Below are 13664 nucleotides of genomic sequence, written 5' to 3'. Positions count from 1 at the left end.
TTGTTCATCAAAGCTTTTCTTAAATTGCATAGACTTCTATTGTGGAACTCAAGTATTAACCAATGCTTGTCAAACCTTTGCTAAATTGCGAAGACTACTTGTATTGTGGAACTCTAGAATTAAACAATGTTCATCAAAGTTTTGCTAAATTGCATAGACTTCTAATCTGGAACTCAAAACAATGCTCATCAAAGCTACGCATAAGTTGCATACACTTCTATTGTGGATCTCAAGAATTAAACGATGCTCATCAAAGCTTTGATAAATTGCAAAGACTTCTTTTGTTGTGGAACTCAAGAATGAAACAAGGCTCATCAAAGCTTTGCTAAATGGCATAGACTTCTATTGTGGAACTCAAGAATTAAACAATGCTCATCAAAGCTTTGCTTAAATTGCATGGACTTCTATTGATGAACTCAAGAATCAAACATTTCTCATCAAAGCATTGCTTAAATTGCATAGACTTCTATTGTGGAACTCAAGAATTAAACGATGCTTATCAAAGCTATACTGAATTGCATAAATTTCTAACATGGAACTCAAGAATGAAACAATGCTCATCAAAGCTTTGCTTAAATTGTAGAGACTTCTTTTGTAGAACTCAAGAATTAAACAATGTTCATCAAAGTTTTGCTAAATTGCGAAGACTACCTCTCTTTTGGAACTCTAGAATTAAACAATGCTCGTCAAAGTTAAGCTAAACTGCATATACTTCTAAAGTGAAATTCAAGAATGTAACAATGCTCATAAATGGTTTGCGAAAATTGCATAGACTTTTATTGTGGAACTCAAGAACTAAAAAATGCTCATCAAAGCTTTGCTAAAATAGTATAGACGTTTATCATGGAACTCAAGAATTATACAATACTCATCAAAGCTTTGCTAAATTGCGAAGACTGCTTATATTGTGGAACTCAAGAATTAAACAATGCTCATCAAAGCTTTGCTTAAATTGCATAGACTTCTATTGTGGAACTCAAGTATTGAACAATGCTCGTCAAACCTTTGCTAAATTACGAACACTACTTGTATTGTGGTACTCTAGAATTAAACAATGATCATCAAAGCTTTGCTTAAATTGCATAGACTATTATTGTGGAACTCAAGATTTAAACAATGATCATCAAAGGTTTGCTAAATTTCGAATAATACTTTTATTGTGGAACTCAAGAATTAAACAACACTCATCAAAACTTTTCTAAATTGCATAGACTTCTAATGTGGAACCCATGAAAGAAACAATGCTCATCAAATATTTGCTAAATTGCATAGACTTCTATTGTGGAACTCAATAATCAAACAATGCTCATCAAAGCTTTGCTTAAATGGTATAGACTTCTATTTTGGAACTCAAGAATTAAACGATGCTCATCAAAGCTATACTAAATTGCTTAAACTTCTAATTTGGAACTCAAGAATGAAACAATGCTCATCAAAGATTTGCTTAAATTGCAAGACTTCTATTGTCCTCAAGAATTAAACAATGCTCATCAAAGATTTGATAAATTGCGAAGACTACATCTATTGTGGAACTCTAGAATTAAACAATGCTCATCAAAGCTTTTCTAAATTGCATAGACTTCTAATAATGTGGAACTCAAGAATGAAACATTGTTCATCAAAGCTTTTCTTAAATTGCATAGACTTCTATTGTGGAACTCAAGTATTAAACAATGCTCGTCAAACCTTTGCTAAATTGCGAAGACTACTTGTATTGTGGAACTCTAGAATTAAACAATGTTCATCAAAGTTTTGCTAAATTGCATAGACTTCTAATCTGGAACTCAAAACAATGCTCATCAAAGCTACGCATAAGTTGCATACACTTCTATTGTGGATCTCAAGAATTAAACGATGCTCATCAAAGCTTTGATAAATTGCAAAGACTTCTTTTGTTGTGGAACTCAAGAATGAAACAAGGCTCATCAAAGCTTTGCTAAATGGCATACACTTCTATTGTGGAACTCAAGAATTAAACAATGCTCATCAAAGCATTGCTTAAATTGCATCGACTTCTATTGATGAACTCAAGAATCAAACATTTCTCATCAAAGCATTGCTTAAATTGCATAGACTTCTATTGTGGAACTCAAGAATTAAACGATGCTTATCAAAGCTATACTAAATTGCATAAATTTCTAACATGGAACTCTAGAATGAAACAATGCTCATCAAAGCTTTGCTTAGGTTGTAGAGACTTCTTTTGTAGAACTCAAGAATTAAACAATGTTCATCAAAGTTTTGCTAATTTGCGAAGACTATCTCTCTTTTGGAACTCTAGAATTAAACAATGCTCGTCAAAGTTAAGCTAAACTGCATAGACTTCTAAAGTGAAATTCAAGAATGTAACAATGCTCATAAATGGTTTGCGAAAATTGCATAGACTTTTATTGTGGAACTCAAGAACTAAAAAATGCTCATCAAAGCTTTTCTAAAATAGTATAGACGTTTATCATGGAACTCAAGAATTATACAATACTCATCAAAGCTTTGCTAAATTGCGAAGACTGCTTATATTGTGGAACTCAAGAATTAAACAATGCTCATCAAAGCTTTGCTTAAATTGCATAGACTTCTATTGTGGAACTCAAGTATTGAACAATGCTCGTCAAACCTTTGCTAAATTACGAACACTACTTGTATTGTGGTACTCTAGAATTAAACAATGCTCATCAAAGCTTTGCTTAAATTGCATAGACTTTTATTGTGGAACTCAAGATTTAAACAATGATCATCAAAGGTTTGCTAAATTTCGAATAATACTTTTATTGTGGAACTCAAGAATTAAACAACACTCATCAAAACTTTTCTAAATTGCATAGACTTATAATGTGGAACCCATGAAAGAAACAATGCTCATCAAATATTTGCTAAATTGCATAGACTTCTATTGTGGAACTCAATAATCAAACAATGCTCATCAAAGCTTTGCTTAAATGGTATAGACTTCTATTGTGGAACTCAAGAATTAAACGATGCTCATCAAAGCTATACTAAATTGCTTAAACTTCTAATTTGGAACTCAAGAATGAAACAATGCTCATCAAAGATTTGCTTAAATTGCAAGACTTCTATTGTCCTCAAGAATTAAACAATGCTCATCAAAGATTTGATAAATTGCGAAGACTACATCTATTGTGGAACTCTAGCATTAAACAATGCTCATCAAAGCTTTTCTAAATTGCATAGACTTCAAATAATGTGGAACTCAAGAATGAAACATTGTTCATCAAAGCTTTTCTTAAATTGCATAGACTTCTATTGTGGAACTCAAGTATTAAACAATGCTCGTCAAACCTTTGCTAAATTGCGAAGACTACTTGTATTGTGGAACTCTAGAATTAAACAATGTTCATCAAAGTTTTGCTAAATTGCATAGAATTCTAATCTGGAACTCAAAACAATGCTCATCAAAACTATGCATAAGTTGCATACACTTCTATTGTGGATCTCAAGAATTAAACGATGCTCATCAAAGCTTTGATAAATTGCAAAGACTTCTTTTGTTGTGGAACTCAAGAATGAAACAAGGCTCATCAAAGCTTTGCTAAATGGCATAGACTTCTATTGTGGAACTCAAGAATTAAACAATGCTCATCAAAGCTTTGCTTAAATTGCATGGACTTCTATTGATGAACTCAAGAATCAAACATTTCTCATCAAAGCATTGCTTAAATTGCATAGACTTCTATTGTGGAACTCAAGAATTAAACGATGCTTATCAAAGCTATACTGAATTGCATAAATTTCTAACATGGAACTCAAGAATGAAACAATGCTCATCAAAGCTTTGCTTAAATTGTAGAGACTTCTTTTGTAGAACTCAAGAATTAAACAATGTTCATCAAAGTTTTGCTAAATTGCGAAGACTACCTCTCTTTTGGAACTCTAGAATTAAACAATGCTCGTCAAAGTTAAGCTAAACTGCATAGACTTCTAAAGTGAAATTCAAGAATGTAACAATGCTCATAAATGGTTTGCGAAAATTGCATAGACTTTTATTGTGGAACTCAAGAACTAAAAAATGCTCATCAAAGCTTTGCTAAAATAGTATAGACGTTTATCATGGAACTCAAGAATTATACAATACTCATCAAAGCTTTGCTAAATTGCGAAGACTGCTTATATTGTGGAACTCAAGAATTAAACAATGCTCATCAAAGCTTTGCTTAAATTGCATAGACTTCTATTGTGGAACTCAAGTATTGAACAATGCTCGTCAAACCTTTGCTAAATTACGAACACTACTTGTATTGTGGTACTCTAGAATTAAACAATGATCATCAAAGCTTTGCTTAAATTGCATAGACTTTTATTGTGGAACTCAAGATTTAAACAATGATCATCAAAGGTTTGCTAAATTTCGAATAATACTTTTATTGTGGAACTCAAGAATTAAACAACACTCATCAAAACTTTTCTAAATTGCATAGACTTCTAATGTGGAACCCATGAAAGAAACAATGCTCATCAAATATTTGCTAAATTGCATAGACTTCTATTGTGGAACTCAATAATCAAACAATGCTCATCAAAGCTTTGCTTAAATGGTATAGACTTCTATTGTGGAACTCAAGAATTAAACGATGCTCATCAAAGCTATACTAAATTGCTTAAACTTCTAATTTGGAACTCAAGAATGAAACAATGCTCATCAAAGATTTGCTTAAATTGCAAGACTTCTATTGTCCTCAAGAATTAAACAATGCTCATCAAAGATTTGATAAATTGCGAAGACTACATCTATTGTGGAACTCTAGAATTAAACAATGCTCATCAAAGCTTTTCTAAATTGCATAGACTTCTAATAATGTGGAACTCAAGAATGAAACATTGTTCATCAAAGCTTTTCTTAAATTGCATAGACTTCTATTGTGGAACTCAAGTATTAAACAATGCTCGTCAAACCTTTGCTAAATTGCGAAGACTACTTGTATTGTGGAACTCTAGAATTAAACAATGTTCATCAAAGTTTTGCTAAATTGCATAGACTTCTAATCTGGAACTCAAAACAATGCTCATCAAAGCTACGCATAAGTTGCATACACTTCTATTGTGGATCTCAAGAATTAAACGATGCTCATCAAAGCTTTGATAAATTGCAAAGACTTCTTTTGTTGTGGAACTCAAGAATGAAACAAGGCTCATCAAAGCTTTGCTAAATGGCATACACTTCTATTGTGGAACTCAAGAATTAAAGAATGCTCATCAAAGCTTTGCTTAAATTGCATGGACTTCTATTGATGAACTCAAGAATCAAACATTTCTCATCAAAGCATTGCTTAAATTGCATAGACTTCTATTGTGGAACTCAAGAATTAAACGATGCTTATCAAAGCTATACTGAATTGCATAAATTTCTAACATGGAACTCTAGAATGAAACAATGCTCATCAAAGCTTTGCTTAGGTTGTAGAGACTTCTTTTGTAGAACTCAAGAATTAAACAATGTTCATCAAAGTTTTGCTAATTTGCGAAGACTATCTCTCTTTTGGAACTCTAGAATTAAACAATGCTCGTCAAAGTTAAGCTAAACTGCATAGACTTCTAAAGTGAAATTCAAGAATGTAACAATGCTCATAAATGGTTTGCGAAAATTGCATAGACTTTTATTGTGGAACTCAAGAACTAAAAAATGCTCATCAAAGCTTTGCTGAAATAGTATAGACGTTTATCATGGAACTCAAGAATTATACAATACTCATCAAAGCTTTGCTAAATTGCGAAGACTGCTTATATTGTGGAACTCAAGAATTAAACAATGCTCATCAAAGCTTTGCTTAAATTGCATAGACTTCTATTGTGGAACTCAAGTATTGAACAATGCTCGTCAAACCTTTGCTAAATTACGAACACTACTTGTATTGTGGTACTCTAGCATTAAACAATGATCATCAAAGCTTTGCTTAAATTGCATAGACTTTTATTGTGGAACTCAAGATTTAAACAATGATCATCAAAGGTTTGCTAAATTTCGAATAATACTTTTATTGTGGAACTCAAGAATTAAACAACACTCATCCAAACTTTTCTAAATTGCATAGAATTCTAATGTGGAACCCATGAAAGAAACAATGCTCATCAAATATTTGCTAAATTGCATAGACTTCTATTGTGGAACTCAATAATCAAACAATGCTCATCAAAGCTTTGCTTAAATGGTATAGACTTCTATTGTGGAACTCAAGAATTAAACGATGCTCATCAAAGCTATACTAAATTGCTTAAACTTCTAATTTGGAACTCAAGAATGAAACAATGCTCATCAAAGATTTGCTTAAATTGCAAGACTTCTATTGTCCTCAAGAATTAAACAATGCTCATCAAAGATTTGATAAATTGCGAAGACTACATCTATTGTGGAACTCTAGAATTAAACAATGCTCATCAAAGCTTTTCTAAATTGCATAGACTTCTAATAATGTGGAACTCAAGAATGAAACATTGTTCATCAAAGCTTTTCTTAAATTGCATAGACTTCTATTGTGGAACTCAAGTATTAAGCAATGCTTGTCAAACCTTTGCTAAATTGCGAAGACTACTTGTATTGTGGAACTCTAGAATTAAACAATGTTCATCAAAGTTTTGCTAAATTGCATAGACTTCTAATCTGGAACTCAAAACAATGCTCATCAAAGCTACGCATAAGTTGCATACACTTCTATTGTGGATCTCAAGAATTAAACGATGCTCATCAAAGCTTTGATAAATTGCAAAGACTTCTTTTGTTGTGGAACTCAAAAATGAAACAAGGCTCATCAAAGCTTTGCTAAATGGCATAGACTTCTATTGTTGAACTCAAGAATTAAACAATGCTCATCAAAGCTTTGCTTAAATTGCATGGACTTCTATTGATGAACTCAGGAATCAAACAATTCTCATCAAAGCATTGCTTAAATTGCATAGACTTCTATTGTGGAACTCAAGAATTAAACGATGCTTATCAAAGCTATACTGAATTGCATAAATTTCTAACATGGAACTCAAGAATGAAACAATGCTCATCAAAGCTTTGCTTAAATTGTAGAGACTTCTTTTGTAGAACTCAAGAATTAAACAATGTTCATCAAAGTTTTGCTAAATTGCGAAGACTACCTCTCTTTTGGAACTCTAGAATTAAACAATGCTCGTCAAAGTTAAGCTAAACTGCATAGACTTCTAAAGTGAAATTGAAGAATGTAACAATGCTCATAAATGGTTTGCGAAAATTGCATAGACTTTTATTGTGGAACTCAAGAACTAAAAAATGCTCATCAAAGCTTTGCTAAAATAGTATAGACGTTTATCATGGAACTCAAGAATTATACAATACTCATCAAAGCTTTGCTAAATTACGAAGACTGCTTATATTGTGGAACTCAAGAATTAAACAATGCTCATCAAAGCTTTGCTTAAATTGCATAGACTTCTATTGTGGAACTCAAGTATTGAACAATGCTCGTCAAACCTTTGCTAAATTACGAACACTACTTGTATTGTGGTACTCTAGAATTAAACAATGCTCATCAAAGCTTTGCTTAAATTGCATAGAATTTTATTGTGGAACTCAAGATTTAAACAATGATCATCAAAGGTTTGCTAAATTTCGAATAATACTTTTATTGTGGAACTCAAGAATTAAACAACACTCATCAAAACTTTTCTAAATTGCATAGACTTCTAATGTGGAACCCATGAAAGAAACAATGCTCATCAAATATTTGCTAAATTGCATAGACTTCTATTGTGGAACTCAATAATCAAACAATGCTCATCAAAGCTTTGCTTAAATGGTATAGACTTCTATTGTGGAACTCAAGAATTAAACGATGCTCATCAAAGCTATACTAAATTGCTTAAACTTCTAATTTGGAACTCAAGAATGAAACAATGCTCATCAAAGATTTGCTTAAATTGCAAGACTTCTATTGTCCTCAAGAATTAAACAATGCTCATCAAAGATTTGATAAATTGCGAAGACTACATCTATTGTGGAACTCTAGAATTAAACAATGCTCATCAAAGCTTTTCTAAATTGCATAGACTTCTAATAATGTGGAACTCAAGAATGAAACATTGTTCATCAAAGCTTTTCTTAAATTGCATAGACTTCTATTGTGGAACTCAAGTATTAAACAATGCTCGTCAAACCTTTGCTAAATTGCGAAGACTACTTGTATTGTGGAACTCTAGAATTAAACAATGTTCATCAAAGTTTTGCTAAATTGCATAGACTTCTAATCTGGAACTCAAAACAATGCTCATCAAAGCTACGCATAAGTTGCATACACTTCTATTGTGGATCTCAAGAATTAAACGATGCTCATCAAAGCTTTGATAAATTGCAAAGACTTCTTTTGTTGTGGAACTCAAGAATGAAACAAGGCTCATCAAAGCTTTGCTAAATGGCATACACTTCTATTGTGGAACTCAAGAATTAAAGAATGCTCATCAAAGCTTTGCTTAAATTGCATGGACTTCTATTGATGAACTCAAGAATCAAACATTTCTCATCAAAGCATTGCTTAAATTGCATAGACTTCTATTGTGGAACTCAAGAATTAAACGATGCTTATCAAAGCTATACTGAATTGCATAAATTTCTAACATGGAACTCTAGAATGAAACAATGCTCATCAAAGCTTTGCTTAGGTTGTAGAGACTTCTTTTGTAGAACTCAAGAATTAAACAATGTTCATCAAAGTTTTGCTAATTTGCGAAGACTATCTCTCTTTTGGAACTCTAGAATTAAACAATGCTCGTCAAAGTTAAGCTAAACTGCATAGACTTCTAAAGTGAAATTCAAGAATGTAACAATGCTCATAAATGGTTTGCGAAAATTGCATAGACTTTTATTGTGGAACTCAAGAACTAAAAAATGCTCATCAAAGCTTTGCTGAAATAGTATAGACGTTTATCATGGAACTCAAGAATTATACAATACTCATCAAAGCTTTGCTAAATTGCGAAGACTGCTTATATTGTGGAACTCAAGAATTAAACAATGCTCATCAAAGCTTTGCTTAAATTGCATAGACTTCTATTGTGGAACTCAAGTATTGAACAATGCTCGTCAAACCTTTGCTAAATTACGAACACTACTTGTATTGTGGTACTCTAGCATTAAACAATGATCATCAAAGCTTTGCTTAAATTGCATAGACTTTTATTGTGGAACTCAAGATTTAAACAATGATCATCAAAGGTTTGCTAAATTTCGAATAATACTTTTATTGTGGAACTCAAGAATTAAACAACACTCATCCAAACTTTTCTAAATTGCATAGACTTCTAATGTGGAACCCATGAAAGAAACAATGCTCATCAAATATTTGCTAAATTGCATAGACTTCTATTGTGGAACTCAATAATCAAACAATGCTCATCAAAGCTTTGCTTAAATGGTATAGACTTCTATTGTGGAACTCAAGAATTAAACGATGCTCATCAAAGCTATACTAAATTGCTTAAACTTCTAATTTGGAACTCAAGAATGAAACAATGCTCATCAAAGATTTGCTTAAATTGCAAGACTTCTATTGTCCTCAAGAATTAAACAATGCTCATCAAAGATTTGATAAATTGCGAAGACTACATCTATTGTGGAACTCTAGAATTAAACAATGCTCATCAAAGCTTTTCTAAATTGCATAGACTTCTAATAATGTGGAACTCAAGAATGAAACATTGTTCATCAAAGCTTTTCTTAAATTGCATAGACTTCTATTGTGGAACTCAAGTATTAAGCAATGCTTGTCAAACCTTTGCTAAATTGCGAAGACTACTTGTATTGTGGAACTCTAGAATTAAACAATGTTCATCAAAGTTTTGCTAAATTGCATAGACTTCTAATCTGGAACTCAAAACAATGCTCATCAAAGCTACGCATAAGTTGCATACACTTCTATTGTGGATCTCAAGAATTAAACGATGCTCATCAAAGCTTTGATAAATTGCAAAGACTTCTTTTGTTGTGGAACTCAAAAATGAAACAAGGCTCATCAAAGCTTTGCTAAATGGCATAGACTTCTATTGTTGAACTCAAGAATTAAACAATGCTCATCAAAGCTTTGCTTAAATTGCATGGACTTCTATTGATGAACTCAGGAATCAAACAATTCTCATCAAAGCATTGCTTAAATTGCATAGACTTCTATTGTGGAACTCAAGAATTAAACGATGCTTATCAAAGCTATACTGAATTGCATAAATTTCTAACATGGAACTCAAGAATGAAACAATGCTCATCAAAGCTTTGCTTAAATTGTAGAGACTTCTTTTGTAGAACTCAAGAATTAAACAATGTTCATCAAAGTTTTGCTAAATTGCGAAGACTACCTCTCTTTTGGAACTCTAGAATTAAACAATGCTCGTCAAAGTTAAGCTAAACTGCATAGACTTCTAAAGTGAAATTGAAGAATGTAACAATGCTCATAAATGGTTTGCGAAAATTGCATAGACTTTTATTGTGGAACTCAAGAACTAAAAAATGCTCATCAAAGCTTTGCTAAAATAGTATAGACGTTTATCATGGAACTCAAGAATTATACAATACTCATCAAAGCTTTGCTAAATTACGAAGACTGCTTATATTGTGGAACTCAAGAATTAAACAATGCTCATCAAAGCTTTGCTTAAATTGCATAGACTTCTATTGTGGAACTCAAGTATTGAACAATGCTCGTCAAACCTTTGCTAAATTACGAACACTACTTGTATTGTGGTACTCTAGAATTAAACAATGCTCATCAAAGCTTTGCTTAAATTGCATAGAATTTTATTGTGGAACTCAAGATTTAAACAATGATCATCAAAGGTTTGCTAAATTTCGAATAATACTTTTATTGTGGAACTCAAGAATTAAACAACACTCATCAAAACTTTTCTAAATTGCATAGACTTCTAATGTGGAACCCATGAAAGAAACAATGCTCATCAAATATTTGCTAAATTGCATAGACTTCTATTGTGGAACTCAATAATCAAACAATGCTCATCAAAGCTTTGCTTAAATGGTATAGACTTCTATTGTGGAACTCAAGAATTAAACGATGCTCATCAAAGCTATACTAAATTGCTTAAACTTCTAATTTGGAACTCAAGAATGAAACAATGCTCATCAAAGATTTGCTTAAATTGCAAGACTTCTATTGTCCTCAAGAATTAAACAATGCTCATCAAAGATTTGATAAATTGCGAAGACTACATCTATTGTGGAACTCTAGAATTAAACAATGCTCATCAAAGCTTTTCTAAATTGCATAGACTTCTAATAATGTGGAACTCAAGAATGAAACATTGTTCATCAAAGCTTTTCTTAAATTGCATAGACTTCTATTGTGGAACTCAAGTATTAAACAATGCTCGTCAAACCTTTGCTAAATTGCGAAGACTACTTGTATTGTGGAACTCTAGAATTAAACAATGTTCATCAAAGTTTTGCTAAATTGCATAGACTTCTAATCTGGAACTCAAAACAATGCTCATCAAAGCTACGCATAAGTTGCATACACTTCTATTGTGGATCTCAAGAATTAAACGATGCTCATCAAAGCTTTGATAAATTGCAAAGACTTCTTTTGTTGTGGAACTCAAGAATGAAACAAGGCTCATCAAAGCTTTGCTAAATGGCATACACTTCTATTGTGGAACTCAAGAATTAAAGAATGCTCATCAAAGCTTTGCTTAAATTGCATGGACTTCTATTGATGAACTCAAGAATCAAACATTTCTCATCAAAGCATTGCTTAAATTGCATAGACTTCTATTGTGGAACTCAAGAATTAAACGATGCTTATCAAAGCTATACTGAATTGCATAAATTTCTAACATGGAACTCTAGAATGAAACAATGCTCATCAAAGCTTTGCTTAGGTTGTAGAGACTTCTTTTGTAGAACTCAAGAATTAAACAATGTTCATCAAAGTTTTGCTAATTTGCGAAGACTATCTCTCTTTTGGAACTCTAGAATTAAACAATGCTCGTCAAAGTTAAGCTAAACTGCATAGACTTCTAAAGTGAAATTCAAGAATGTAACAATGCTCATAAATGGTTTGCGAAAATTGCATAGACTTTTATTGTGGAACTCAAGAACTAAAAAATGCTCATCAAAGCTTTGCTGAAATAGTATAGACGTTTATCATGGAACTCAAGAATTATACAATACTCATCAAAGCTTTGCTAAATTGCGAAGACTGCTTATATTGTGGAACTCAAGAATTAAACAATGCTCATCAAAGCTTTGCTTAAATTGCATAGACTTCTATTGTGGAACTCAAGTATTGAACAATGCTCGTCAAACCTTTGCTAAATTACGAACACTACTTGTATTGTGGTACTCTAGAATTAAACAATGCTCATCAAAGCTTTGCTTAAATTGCATAGAATTTTATTGTGGAACTCAAGATTTAAACAATGATCATCAAAGGTTTGCTAAATTTCGAATAATACTTTTATTGTGGAACTCAAGAATTAAACAACACTCATCAAAACTTTTCTAAATTGCATAGACTTCTAATGTGGAACCCATGAAAGAAACAATGCTCATCAAATATTTGCTAAATTGCATAGACTTCTATTGTGGAACTCAATAATCAAACAATGCTCATCAAAGCTTTGCTTAAATGGTATAGACTTCTATTGTGGAACTCAAGAATTAAACGATGCTCATCAAAGCTATACTAAATTGCTTAAACTTCTAATTTGGAACTCAAGAATGAAACAATGCTCATCAAAGATTTGCTTAAATTGCAAGACTTCTATTGTCCTCAAGAATTAAACAATGCTCATCAAAGATTTGATAAATTGCGAAGACTACATCTATTGTGGAACTCTAGAATTAAACAATGCTCATCAAAGCTTTTCTAAATTGCATAGACTTCTAATAATGTGGAACTCAAGAATGAAACATTGTTCATCAAAGCTTTTCTTAAATTGCATAGACTTCTATTGTGGAACTCAAGTATTAAACAATGCTCGTCAAACCTTTGCTAAATTGCGAAGACTACTTGTATTGTGGAACTCTAGAATTAAACAATGTTCATCAAAGTTTTGCTAAATTGCATAGACTTCTAATCTGGAACTCAAAACAATGCTCATCAAAGCTACGCATAAGTTGCATACACTTCTATTGTGGATCTCAAGAATTAAACGATGCTCATCAAAGCTTTGATAAATTGCAAAGACTTCTTTTGTTGTGGAACTCAAGAATGAAACAAGGCTCATCAAAGCTTTGCTAAATGGCATACACTTCTATTGTGGAACTCAAGAATTAAAGAATGCTCATCAAAGCTTTGCTTAAATTGCATGGACTTCTATTGATGAACTCAAGAATCAAACATTTCTCATCAAAGCATTGCTTAAATTGCATAGACTTCTATTGTGGAACTCAAGAATTAAACGATGCTTATCAAAGCTATACTGAATTGCATAAATTTCTAACATGGAACTCTAGAATGAAACAATGCTCATCAAAGCTTTGCTTAGGTTGTAGAGACTTCTTTTGTAGAACTCAAGAATTAAACAATGTTCATCAAAGTTTTGCTAATTTGCGAAGACTATCTCTCTTTTGGAACTCTAGAATTAAACAATGCTCGTCAAAGTTAAGCTAAACTGCATAGACTTCTAAAGTGAAATTCAAGAATGTAACAATGCTCATAAATGGTTTGCGAAAATTGCATAGACTT

The sequence above is a fragment of the Lactuca serriola genome, chromosome 8 (genome assembly GCF_051521515.1).
Source record: "Lactuca serriola cultivar US96UC23 chromosome 8, Lser_US96UC23_V15, whole genome shotgun sequence".
NCBI lineage: Eukaryota > Viridiplantae > Streptophyta > Magnoliopsida > Asterales > Asteraceae > Lactuca > Lactuca serriola.
This window is presented reverse-complemented; position numbering follows the sequence as displayed.